The 13583-nt window shown below is 49.5% G+C and overlaps 1 protein-coding gene and 1 pseudogene across 7 annotated transcripts in view; one reads left to right on the forward strand and one right to left on the reverse strand.

The window, feature by feature from the left end:
- Positions 1-13583, forward strand: part of TRAPPC9 (trafficking protein particle complex subunit 9) — a 405352-nt gene that overhangs the window by 74280 nt on the left and 317489 nt on the right. The window lies entirely within an intron of this gene.
- On the reverse strand, positions 308-549 carry LOC121820304 (protein CEBPZOS-like; annotated as a pseudogene).

Below are 13583 nucleotides of genomic sequence, written 5' to 3' on the forward strand. Positions count from 1 at the left end.
AGAATGTAATAAATGTTCAAAAACAAATGTCTTATTTTCTTATCTGTTTTTAAAGGTTTGTATGTTCCGATTTACAGGGTTTTTTATTTTTTCCTTAAGGAGAACCACTTTGAGTACTAAACAGAACTCCATTCATAACATAATAAACCTTCTGTGAATCTCTTCACAGTCCTAAGGACAAAACCTCTGACTTTGTGCGAATTTACATTTAACCTTAAATATGCTAAAATCCATCCATGTCAGCTTTGAAATTTTAATCTTACCTGATACTATGAAATAGGGCAGTGCTCAGTGGGTGGTCAGATTCCTAATTCTTGCTGTTCAGCCACTTTTCTCGATCTTGCTCTCTGATTCTGTACGTTAGCGTGTTCAGTGCATTTGTAATAATCTTTTAAGATGAAGGGGAATTTCTTGCTCATTGCTTGCCTGAAATCCTGGCTTGTGTTCCTTTTTAAACAAAAAACACGCTCCAAAAATCCACCCAAGTTCAACTAGTAAAACTCCTCCTTGAAGGATCGTCTTTCCCTGTGGATCCACAGTACGGGTCATCCAGAGGCGCTTACTGTGGGCGGGGCTGGGACCAGCGGTTGACATGAGGAGCGTGGGACATGGGAGATGCTGTGGTTGCGACCCAGAGGAGTCGCTGTAAGTGAGGATGTAGGAGCATCTCAGAGGACTGGCAGTTCTTTTCAGAGGTGGAAACGTGGTTTGGGTAGTGGTCCCTGAAAAAGATGACCTTGACCTTGAGGAGCAAATTGGTATTTTCGGAGACCTGACTGAGCAGAAGGAGTAGCTTCAGGTAGGAGGACTTTCTCCAGTTCTGGTGGAATTAGGAGGTTGGGCTTCTTTGGGGAATGTCGGACACAGTGGTTTGGGTGATTCTGTTGCCTGGGATTCTGGGGAGGAAAGTGGGTGGTGAGCAGTTGTGCCTTGTGCCCCTGCAGTTCTGCTCTTAGTCACACGCTCCCGAGGTTTGGAAACACATGTCTTCACAAAGACGCGTGGACACAGTGGCATCATCCCTTGGAGCCAAAGAGTGGGAACCGTTCGTTGATGCCCGTTGACTAGCGGAGGAAGGAAGCGTGGTGTGTCCACCTGGGTTTCTTGTCCTCCTCCTGTCCCTTGTGCCTCCCTGCTTCCTGCTTTCCTTCTTCCCTTTGGCTGACACGTGCTCATCCTCCACAGCTCGGTGTGGACACCACTTCTTGATCCCGTAAGACTAGCTTGCATTCCTTCAGAGTGTCCCCACTGGAGTGGTGTGTGCTTAGCCATCGAGCACTTGTGCCCACTGTATTTCAATCACTTACTAACTTGGCAAGCTCCCCACCCAGGCTGTGCAATTTACAGATGGCTCAGACAGTAAAGAATCTCCTGGTAATGCGGGAGATCTGGGCTCGATCCCTGGGTGGGGGAGATCCCCTGGAGAAGGACACGGCAACCCATTCCAGTGTTCTTGCCTGGAGCATTCCATGGACAGAGGAGCCTGGTGGGCTACAGTCCTTGGGGTCGCAAAGAGACGGACACGACTGAGCAACCAACACACAGCACGCAGGCTGCAAGCTCTCTGAAGGCCGATGTATGTCTGACTTGCTGTTTGTCTTGTCTCTAGTGGCTTGCGCTGACATCCATATATGGCTGAATGCATTAATGATGTACTCTTTTAAATGCATAATTTTTTAAAAGGGAAAAGCAATACCAAATGCTTTTCCCTTTTAAAAAAAATAACTGTATTGAGACTTAATTTGAAGACCGCACAGCTTATCGATGTAAAACGTGCACTTCAGCTTTTCTGTGTGTTCACAGATGTGCACCATCATCATGGTCAATTTTAAAACGCCTCATCACCTCGAAAAGAAGCCCTGTCAGTGGGTAGTTTTAGCCCCTGTGGCTAATGAGTGATGTACTTCAGTACTCATATCCTGTTGAATGTGTTAAAAATGAATACTTTCATTTGCATGCTTTCTTTTTGGGGTTGGTTTTTGCTGTCATAGGGAATGCTCTGGTGAGCCTCTTCAGCTCTTTGAGCAGGAGAGAGATTTTGTCAGGAGAGGGATTATTGGGTCTGCTGTTCTGAGCTTTTGCATTGCTGTTGAGACATGTCAGAGTTGCCTTCTGAGAGGTCTGCTCTCATTATACCGCCCGTGGCACTGTTGCTAATTGAATATGTAGACAGTGTTGCCTTACTGCTTTAATTTCTATTTTCTGGGCAACTTGCGAGGTTGGATGTTCGTTCTGTGTGCCCGTTTACTAATTGTATCTCTTTAATGCAAGGCTCTTTTACAGTCTGCTGGTTGCTTCCCTGTTGCTTGCCTCATTTGATTCTCATTTCTTGGGAGGCAGGTGGTGTCCAGGCCACTGTGCGGAGGTCTGTAACGCTTTGAGATGCTAATTAAGCCCTTTGCCTACGGTCTCCCAGGTACTCAGGGCAAAGCCACACCTGGAAGCCAACTCTTGGCCGCAATCCAGAGGATGCCAACTGTGACACATTGTCCCGTGCTGTGACACACGAGGGTGGTGGACAGCAGGTTTGAAAGACGTAAGACACGTCCCGAAAGTGCTTCACCTGTTTCTGAACTAAAGCTGAAAGCAGTAGGACTGTCTGTTGTGAGCGCTTTATGATGAATCTCCACAGCATAATATGAAGTTTGAAACTGTTGCTGGAACTTTGAGAACATCTCTAACATTACAGAGGATCAGCTCAGCCCAACGTGTGTGAGTTTAACAGTGAGCGTAAAGCTCACAGCATGTGACCCTCATTGGCCGTCCTTTGGTTTCTTGAACATGTCAGGGTTTTCGTTTTCGGTTTCCTCCCTTGTCTCAGGACATCGATCTCTTACCTGTCTTTTACGTGGCCGGCCTTCCTGCCTTGGGTTCCAGGTGGGTCTATGCTGGGACCTCCCCATCCCCACCATCTGTCCCTTCCTGGTCATGTCCTGACTTTTCCTCAAGGTGGGCAGTTTCTATGGCTGACCCTCCAGTTCCCTTTCTGATAAATCCTCTCCAGGAGAGTCGGGTCCCTCAGGGCAGCAAGGCTGAGTTATGGGCAAGGGGCTGAGCTGCCTGGGAAGAGGGAAAGTGAAAGTGAAGTTGCTCAGTCATGTCTGACTCTTTGTGACCCCATGGACTATAGCTTACCAGGTTCCACTGTCCATGGGATTTTCCAGGCAAGAATACTGGAGTGAGTTGCCATTTCCTTCTCCAGGAGATCTTCCCAACCCAGGGATTGAACCTGGGTCTCCCGCATTGTAGGCAGACACTTTACCATCTGAGCCACTTCCCAGGGAAGTCCCTGGGAAGAGGGGGGTTTCCTCTTTTGCACTGGGAGGTGTCATTTGTGTTTTGTAGGAAGGAACAAGGTGGCTAAATGCAGCTGTTGTTCAGTTGCTCCATCATGTCTGACTGTTTGTGATCCAGGGGACTGTAGCATGCCCGGCTTCCCTGTCCTTCACCATCTCCCAGAGCTTGCTCAAACTCAGGTCTGTTGAGTCGGCAATGCCATCCAACCATCTCGCCCTCCGTCGCCCCCTCTTGCCCTGCATCTTTCCCAGCCTCAGGGCCTTTTCCAGTGAGTCCGCTCTTTGAGTCAGTTGGGTCAGCGTAGCGCAGTTCAGCACCATGCTGCTCAGAATACCAGGGGTGCCCCCACAGAGGCACACTGTGGGGTTGGGGGGTTACCAGCTCTTTCCTGCAGGCTCTGCTTCCTCTGCGCCCGCCACGAGGCTGCCATGTTTTTCTCCTGAGCCCCAAGTACCTGGGGGCCTCGAGATGGGGGAGAAGTCCTTCCCAGGCGCTGCTCCAGGCAGCCCTCCTTCAAGCCCCAGCTCCGCATCCAGGGCACGCCCCTCTGGTTATGGTCAGTGACGCCCTGGGGTCACTTCCCCCGCTCTGGGCTTGCCCTGTCCTGCGGCTGTCCTCTGCCACTGTCTGCGTCCTGGTGGCTTTGTCCTTCCCACGGAGGCCAGTCAGCATCGTCCTTCTCTTCTCTGTCCGTGTCTCCTGCTGGGGAGCTCTCAGGCCCCGGGCTCCAGGAGCTGTCTGCAGATGAGCACCGACCTCTAAGCTGGAAGGAGTGAGGCTGCATCTCAGACAGAGACATAGGCTGGAAATGGCCTCAGTGAGACGCTCCCACGAACAGCGTCTACTTGTCAAAGCCCGTTTCTCAGCCCGCAGAGCGCACCAGCCTCTGTGTAAAAGGCAGGCTTCTGGGCCCACAGCGGGGCCCTGGAATCGGCCCCGTAAATTCTGCGTTAACTGTTGGCTGAGCGTCATCTTTTGAGACGCATCTCCCACAAGTTGTTTTAGCCGCTCAGTCGTGTCCGACTCTTTGCGACCCTGTGGACAGTGTAGCTCGCTTGCCACGGCTGTCTGTCCGTGGGATTTCCCAAGCAAGAATACTGGAGTGGACTGCCATTTCCTTCTCCAAGCGTTATTTTCTTTCAAAATACATTTCCCACAAGGGCTAAGCCTTATTTGAACCAAATAGCCAAATCCACACCTAGAGACAAAGGCCGTAATTTTTATATTGTTCCGGTGACAGGTATTCCTCAGCTTCCTGCTTTCCATTCCTGACATGTTCATTCTCTTGCGTTTCCCCCCAGATGGTATATATGGTTTTTTCGGGGGTTTTGGGTTAATATGCTCCATCTTTCACCTGGGTGGAGGAGACGGGAGGCTGAGCGCATGAATTGTTATGTCACCGAGGCCTGGTGGGAGCTCTTCAATAAAGGGCTGTAATTTGTTTCCATTGCAGTTTATACAGTCTCTTTTGTTTGTTCAGAAATAGGGTGAAGGAGTTGAACAAAAACCCAGAAGAAATGAAGAGAAGCTTCTGACTTCGTTTTAGTTGTGTGTTGAAGAGATAAATGCCGTGGAGGGCAGCATAATAAGTACCTGCTAATAAAACACATTCTCAGTAGGAAAAAATCACACGTGTAAAACAATGAGGTGAAGAAAAACTATCAGCATGTCAAAAGCCCAACTATATTAGTGCATTTTTACTAGTTATGGGAAAAACACTAATTTGCCAAGTTTTTGGCGAACCAAAATAGAACGTCCTGGGGTGGCGTTGAGAAGGGCCTTCTGTACCTTCTCGAAGCATTTTAGCCCCGTGGGGTGTGGTGGTCTGGACAGTGTGTGCTCTCCAGCAGGGGAGCGCAGGCCTACTTGCCCACCTGCTGCATGAGGCGCCAGCGTGCACTCTCCGGGGCAGGCTGCCGTCCTGGTCTGGGATGTGGCGACACCTTCTGCGGCATCTCTTTGCCTCCCAAGTCACTCTCTCTCTTCTGTCTTCCACGTGGATCATAAAGTGATCTTCCCAAAGCTGATGTTTATCCATAGTGATCCATGCCTAAAGGCGGGACAGCTGGAATGGAGACTTTTTACCCCGCCAGGCCCCAGCCGAGCACAGAATCTGGCTTACACGGGCTCAGTACCTGCTGGGTAAAGGGAATTGCTTGTTTTCTCTGCGTTGTGTCCTCATTGGGAAAGTGAGGATCACGTCTGCCTTGCTCTGCTGGTTTAGGCGGTGGAGATATGTTTATAAAAGCCTGAAACGTAATATACGCGCAGTACGTCGTAATTGTTATCACTTGTGTTGATTTGTTTCTGACTTCTGAAGTGTTTTAACATATGCAGGTCTTAAACTGGGGAAACATCCAGTTTTCTGTCTTGAGGATTGTATGTGTCGTCCATGGGGTAGTTGAGCGGCCTTGGACGAGATGCTGGTGTCCCTGACCTGGACCGCTCTCTGTGTAGAATGGGGATAGTACAGCCTTGTGTCCGCAAGGGGCGCAGTGCAGAGAGACGTCTGGGTCAGGGTCCTTGGGTTAAGGCAGACCTGGGTTTGCCTCCTGTGTCTTCTACTGATTGAATGTAACCTTTGACAATTTACTTACATTACTAAGTAATGTAAGTAATTACATTACATTACTTTCAATTATAAGATTAAGAAGATAATGTCTGATTAGCTGGAGGATTATCAGAAATAATGTGTAGCAGCCACTTGGCATCCTGCCTGCAGTAGCAGAAGCTCGATAAACATTAGCCTTGTCCCTTACTTCACCTACTTGAGAAGTCGATGTTTCTCCCCATAAGGCTGTACCATTCTTTCCAGCTTAAAGAGCTTTGGGTGGATCTTATCAGGAGTTTTAGCAGCAGAGTAACCTGTTAAAGGTATAAAGAATTTCTCTGCAGGATTTTCATAGTTAGATGGAGACGGATGGGGGAACCTATATCTTTGGCCGTGTTACATAGGGGGTTTGATGCTGTGCCGAGGCTGGGGTGTTGGATGGTGCCCACGTGTGCTCCTAGCTGATGACCGAGCCTGGCCGGCTGTGGCCTCTGCACACCGGCGAGCCTGTGTTCCTTTCTAGTGTCCCGGTGTCCACCGCTCTCTTACGTGTTGGTCATGCTTCATGCATGTAGGGGGATACCATTAGTGGCACTCGGGAAGGTACAGAGGTCAAGGGGCCTATTGCTCCTGAATCTCAAGGCTCTGCTGTTAGTCTGAATAACCCCTCTCCCCAGGGGGAGAAAGGACAGACCTGTGGGTGAGGGGAGGAGGATGGTCTTTGTCGTGCTGTAGATGGATTCAGAGGAAGTAAGACGACTGCCGAGAGGGAATTCCCTGGCGATCCAGTGGGTAGGACTCGATGTTTTCACTGCCATGGTCCAGGTTCGATCCCTGGCTGGGGAACTAAGATCCCGCAAACCGTACCGGGGAGGGATGCTCGGCCCTGGCTGGGCTTTCTCGCTCGTGGAGAGGAGCCTGGGTGGGTGGGCGTGGCAGCAGAGGGAGCGGCAGGAGCAGAAGCAGCTCCGCACCTGCTCTCAGGCTGACTTCTTTCGTCTCTAAGGCAGGAACAGTTCAGGGGTGGATTGAGACCCTCCATACCCAGCAGGAGTGTCTGTGCTGCTGGAAGGCAGTCGTATCAACGCCTTCCTTATTGCTTAGCTCAGTCTCCCTTTGTTCAAATGTTGTGGATTTTGGCCACCTGATGTGAAAAGCTGACTGATTGGAAAAGACCCTGATGCTGGGAAAGATTGAGGGTGGGAGGACAGGGGATGACAGAGGATGAGATGGTTGGATGGCATCACCGACTCAATGGACGTGAGTCTGAGCAAACTCCAGGAGATGGTGAAGGACAGGGAAGCCTGGCGTGCTGTGTCCATGGGGTTGCGATGAGTTGGGCGCGACTTAGTGACTCAGCAACTAGTGAGACGGGTTACAGTGTCACCAGCAGGGCCCTGTGTTTGGCAGCTGACCGCGTGTCTGGTGCTCACTGCTCCTCCTGGGACCGCTGAGGAAATGGGCGCACTCCTGGCCAGCAGGAGGCGGGGCAGAGGAGGTCCCGAGGTGGGTGTGTGAGGCTCCCACCCACACTCCCTCTCCGATTGCTCCCGCATCTCCGGTGGCCTAGTCCTCAGTATGAGCTCTCAGTCCTGCTTTCCAGGCGGAGGCCTCCTCACCTTCTCGTGATCCTGTGCTCATATGTTGCAATCCCGCACTCCCAAAGCTCAATTGATTCATTTTCTCACTCTCTCAGCCAGTGTGTGTTTGTTTTTTTTAGAGTGTCTGCCTCTTCTATCTTTGCTCAATTTCAGCACCTTCTGGGTGCAGACGCGATGACCAGGAGTTGCCCTAACACAGGTTTCTTGGTCCTGAGAGTGTGCGGCAGCCGTGTGCGCCTTCTGTGTTCTGTGCCCTTAGGGGTAGGAGTTGCCCTAATCCTCACAGTTTCCCCACAGGGGTAGCTGCTGGGCTTGGGCTTATTTTACAGTGAGGAAATGGACACAGAGGAGGTGAGCTCATCCACGGCCGTGCCTCCGTGAAGGCGCCCCATCTGCCCTGATCTCGGAAGCTCACAGGGTTGGGCCTGGTTCGTACCCGGATGGGAGGAAGTGGACTGATATGCCTGAGGGCTGCTTGCTGTGTGGTGTTTGGAGAAACTGGGGTTTGGACCCTGGCTGTGGGCTCTGAAGTCCATGCTCTTGTTTCGCTGGCCTCAGCTGTCACCTGTTGCCTGAGTGCGCTGGGTGACTGGTGACCTTGCTGAAGGTGACCCACCAGAGCCTGCATGGGGGGTGTCAGAGACCACACTTCTGGTTTGTCTCTGCACCAAGGCCGTCTCCGAGCTCAGAAGCAGTTGTCATTCGCTTGAAAGACAAGGATGGGATGAGACAGGAAATGTCAGACTCAACTTACTCAGTTTCTCCTTCATCTTATCGCCAGCTCATCGCTCTGCTGCTCAGCCCTAAGAAAATGCACGAGAAGATTTCCATTGCCAGTGTCAGTGTGGGTTGGGCTTTGGCCTGGGAAAGGCCTCTCCCTGGGGCTTCATCCTGACTGGATGGACCCTCAGGCCCACTGCCCTGTGTTCTGGGGCTGAGGGAGGGCAAGAAAGCAGAGGAGTTAGGCGTTTTGCAGACACTCCTGGTGGAGTGTTCCCATTCCCGTGTTTCCCTCGTTTTCCCCTTCCCGTCTCTGCCATCAGCTCTGCGTCAGCTCTCTGCTGCAGAGCGGACCGTGGGGTGGCCTGCAGCACCCGGGACTGGGTGGATCGTGCACTGTGGTGGATCGGACACATTAGGAGTATCTGCAGGACGAAGTCTTTCATTATGTTGTACCTGTGATCGTATGTCATAAAATCCAAAAGGTTTTTTCTTGTTTCAGTTTCAGTGCTGGGATGCGGAAGTGCGATTGTTTCACACACTTCCTTGGGGAAGAAACTGCAGCAGCTGGAAAAGAAACTTTCGGCTTAAAAACACTGTGAAGTTAATGTTCCCCCAAAAGTGATTATTTGAGTTACGAGAAACAAGGTTTTTAAAAACTAGAAATGACAAAGTGGATCAGTGAATGCGTCCATTTGAAAGGTTCTGTGAAGATTTGTGGTGAGGCTTTGAAAGTTAAGCTCTCGGTGTTCTTGTTTTCAGACTGAAGTTTTGCTCCTGGTTTCACAAGCTGCACATCCGCTGCTGACCTCTGAGCTTCAGTCTCCAGGTGAAGGCTGGTGTGTCCTCCGTTGCATCGGTCCTCTGCCTTGAGGGCGTTGCCGTTTTCTTACTCTCGGAGGCTTGAAGCGTGTTGGAGCCTCCTCATGTTGTTCCATCTCTCCTCTGTCCTGTGTGTAGCCTGGATGCGTTCCTTAGCTGTTCTGAATGCTTGCCGTTTTCTCCCACGGGATTCCTCTTCCCCCTTCCACCATCATTTCCCTGGTTCAGACTTTTATTTTTTTAAAATTTCTAATGTTTATTTGTTTATTTCTTTTATACCTCTTATTGTTTGGCCTGTACTTTAAGTCAGTTTTTTAAAAATTGAAATATCATTGATTTACAATGTTGTGCTAATTTCTGCTGTATAGCAAAGTGACTCAGTTGTACATAGACGTACATTTAAAAAAACATTCTTTTCCATCATGATTTATCATAGGGTATTGATTATAGTTTTCTGTGCTTTGTAGTAGGACCTTATTGTTTCTCCAATCTCTATATAAAAGCTAGACTCTCAACACCTGTTTCTTGGATTGGCTCCTAACATCGTGTCCTGTTCTTACTCTGCTCTTGATCCACTCTTCGCACTGAAGCCAGAATTATCTCCTTGAAATGCAAACTAAATCACGTCCTTCTCTTCCTTAAGAACCTGCAGTGACTGCCCGTCCTCTGCCTAGTAAAGGCCAGCTCCATCGCAAGGATGCTCAGGGTTTGACTCAAGCCATCTCTTCAGCCTACTTTCATACTCTCTCTCTCTATGTTATCTGTATTTCATATATTTTGGACCTTTACAATCATTTTTTTCCATGTTCTTTTATGGTAGCTTGCATGGTCCTTGTACTTTTCCCGTTTCCAATGTTACTAAGAGAGTAATAATTCCTTCCTCCTCACCTCTTTATTACTTTACCTGATTCTCAGTTAAGCACGGTTTCATTATGTCCTGAGATTAATTTCATCACTTGGTTCCCTCACTAGATTACTGGCTCCTTGGGGATCAGACCGGGTCTTGCTTACTCACCTTTCATCATTTTGGACAACGTTTTTTTTTAACCAGCAAGATAGTCGATAAATGCGGAACTGAATTAATTTAATGTTCAGTTCAGTTCAGTTCAGTCGCTCGGTCGTGTCCAACTCTTTGCAACCCCATGAATCGCAGCACGTCAGGCCTCCCTGTCCATCACCAACTCCTGGAGTTCATTCAGATTCACGTCCATCGAGTCAGTGATGCCATCCAGCCATCTCATCCTCGGTCGTCCCCTTCTCCTCCTGCCCCCAATCCCTCCCAGCACCAGAGTCTTTTCCAATGACTCCTTTCCCAACTTATTTCTTTGTATGTATTCACTGAGACCCCACCAGGCATTGGGGGAGGCTGAGGGTTTAGGAGATCTCATGGTCCTTGAAGGTGAGGGGATCCAGCTGAGCACTTTAAGGGAGGGCTTTTCCGTTCATAGGGCAGAGAGTTGGTCTTTGTTAAAGGAACGTTGAATGAAATATGAAGTAGTTTTAGAAGAAAGGGAGATGGCTGAGCATCTGATGGCAGCTGATGACAAGTGAGAGCCTGCTGGGGAAGTAGAGGCACTCTGACCCAGATTAAGACCTGTCTAAGCTTCAGTTTGCTCATCCGTGAAGCCGGGAGAACAGTGGTGTCTCTGGTGAGGTGCTGGGATGATTTAGTGAGGTAACACGTGCGGGCTGCTGGCACAGTGCCTGTTGGACAGGGGGTCCTCGTTCAGTGTCGCTGGCTGTGCTGCTGCGGTTTCCGAGCATTTCCGAGGGCGGCAGTGGTGCTGGGAAGGGCTGTCGACGTCCTTATAGAAACCGCCTCTGTCAGGGCGGGGACCCTCAGCATGCCTTCCTCCACTGACGTTTTAGGGCGCTGTGTTCTTCACTGCTAGGGAATGTCGATGAACGGGTGCTGACTTTCCTGCACAAAGCTCTCTGAAAACTCAATTTTAAGTAGTTTTGGAAATTTTTTGGCCACGCTGGGCATCAGGAGAGATTTTAGTTCCCCTGTCAGGGATCAAACCCATGCTCCCTGCATTAGGAGCACCGAGTCTTAACCACTAGATGCCAGGGAAGTCCCAGAATAACTTTTACTATACAAATAGTATATGCTTCTTTTAGAAGTCTTGAAAGATATACACAGAAAGGAAAAGTTGTATATAACCCTACATGGGCAAATGCACACACCATTAATATTTTATGTATTTCTTTTGTATTGTTTTCTATTTTTTAAAATTTGGATTGATCTTTGAAGTTACATTTTTTCAAAAATATTATTTGACTCCTGACTTTCTGCATATCCTATTTTTCATGCTGCAGATTCTTTATAAATGCCGTGTTTAATGATTGCATGCATTTGCATTACGTTTCTGCACCATAGCTTATCTAACCATTACCTCATAATTGGCCGTGCAGCTTCTTGCTAATCATTTATTGAGTCTCCGTTCTTAAGATCATCTTCTCTTCTGGGAGTTATATTGAGATCTCTAGAGATATCTACACAGTTTCTAGGTAGTGTTTTAAATGGCTGGTTATGTAACAAGTTGATGGCTTCACATCATTGCCTTTCGTTTTGGTAGAACATGTCTATAAACTTGAAAGCAACAAGGGGAAATATTTAGTTGAATGATTGCTTCTCAGGGCTTGCAACGCGTCACCACGTAAATTAAGCGAAAAGCAAGTAGAAAGTGCCACTGACGGGAAGCAGTTAGTGGCTCGGCATAGGGTGATCTGAGTCAGTCAGCCTCACGTCTTCTCGGTACACGACAGGGCTTACTCTGTACCTGCTGGTTTGGCGGATCGTTCGTCTTTGTAGTGGCGGCACATGACTCTCGCAGGCTTTGTGGTTGGACCATTATGCTTCCTGGATGTGTCTGTGGAGTGAGGGAAAGCCAAGTTCATTTTTCTTGCTTGTAAGATGCTTCACTGGCTGGATATCATGTTTCATGATACCTGTGTGTTCTCTGTAGTGTCGCTTACTGAGGCTGTCTGGGTGGGCTGTCTTTCTTTGCATCAGAAGACCCTTGGACCTCTCTCATCCTGTGTTTGCCTCATGCTCAGTGACCCTGACCTCCACCTGGACTCTGCAGCCCTTCCTCTTGGTCCCAGGCTTGAATCCCGCATCTTCTGCAGCTCCTGTATCCTGTCTGACATCAAATCCCTTTTACTCTAAGTCATAGATAATAAATAGGTTAATTAGATTGTGGCATCCTTGGTCGTGTCTTAACATCTCTATCTCTAGGACCTTTAACTGTGCCCGGCACACAATGTTACTGTTTTTTCATTGATTTTAAAAAACTGTGGTAAGATAAACATAAGATTTGCTATTCTGTCTTTGTTTAATATTTACTTTTGTTTATTTATTGATTTGGCTGCGCCGAGTCGTCATTGCGGCATGCAGGATCCTCAGTTGCGGCCTGTGGGATCTGGTTCCCGGACAGGGAGTGAACCTGTGCCCCCTGCATTGAGAGCATGGAGTCTCAGCTGGTAGGCGCCCAGGGAAGTCCCTGAGTGTATGATTCATTGGCGTTGAGGGCATTCATCCTGTTGCGCAGTCATCACCACTGGCTACTTCTGGAACTTTTCTTTTTTATCAAACAATAGCCCTGGACCCACTAAACAATATTTCCGGTCCCTGCTACCAGCTCCTGGTAGCCCCTACTCTGCTGTCCGTCTATGGGTTTGACCGTTCTAGGTACCTTCTGAAGTGGAATCATAGTGTACTTTTCTTTCTGGGACTGGCCTATTTCCCTCATCGTGTGGTCCTTAAGGCGCGTCTTTGCTGGAGCACAGATCGGAGTGTCCCTCCTGTATAAGGCTGAGTCACACTCCGTTTTATGCACGTAGCGCGCTGTGTTTGTTCACCCGTAGACAGACCCTTGGGTTCTTCCTGCTTCTGGGCAGCTGTGAACAGTGCTGCTGTGAGCATGGTGTGCAGGTGCCCGCCGGAGCCCTTCTGGGTGGGTCCCTGGGGTGGAGCTGCTGGATCCCGTAGAAGCTCGGCGCTCAGCTGTTTGGGGGCCCCACACTGCCGTCCGCAGCGGCTGCTCCGTCTCACAGCCCTCCAGCAGCGCACCAGGGTCCTACAGTGGTCTTCGGCATCGCTCCATCATGTTTCTCTTTATGACCCGAAGAGAAGGCGAGTAATGCCCAGAGTCGTTGTTAAGGGTGTTTTCTGAGTGAGTGGAGAGAAGGTGTGATGTTAGCCTGTTAGCACCACCTTGCGTGGGTGTCAGAGTGTGGTGGGGTGCTGGGCGTCAGGTGACCGCCTGGCCACGGTGGGAGGGGGTGAAGCGCTTGGTGATGGTTGCTGCCGGGGAAGCTGGCAGGCCCCCTCCGTGTCTGTGGCTGCTTCTGAGTCGGCACAGCAGAGACGACAGAGCTGGCGCCACGTGAGGCCCTGGCATCAACCCTGAAAGCGTTGTTCAGACAGTTTCAGGCCACGTCTGTGCTTTTGCTCTGTATGCGCCCCCTCCCCCACCTTCCTTCATCAGTTTCCTTAGTTCAGATTTGGAAGAAAAGATACATTTGCTTGGCCAAAAAATTTTTCCATAACATCTTACTGATTTTCTGTATTATGGAAGAACCAGAAC

The sequence above is a fragment of the Ovis aries genome, chromosome 9, assembly GCF_016772045.2.
Source record: "Ovis aries strain OAR_USU_Benz2616 breed Rambouillet chromosome 9, ARS-UI_Ramb_v3.0, whole genome shotgun sequence".
NCBI lineage: Eukaryota > Metazoa > Chordata > Mammalia > Artiodactyla > Bovidae > Ovis > Ovis aries.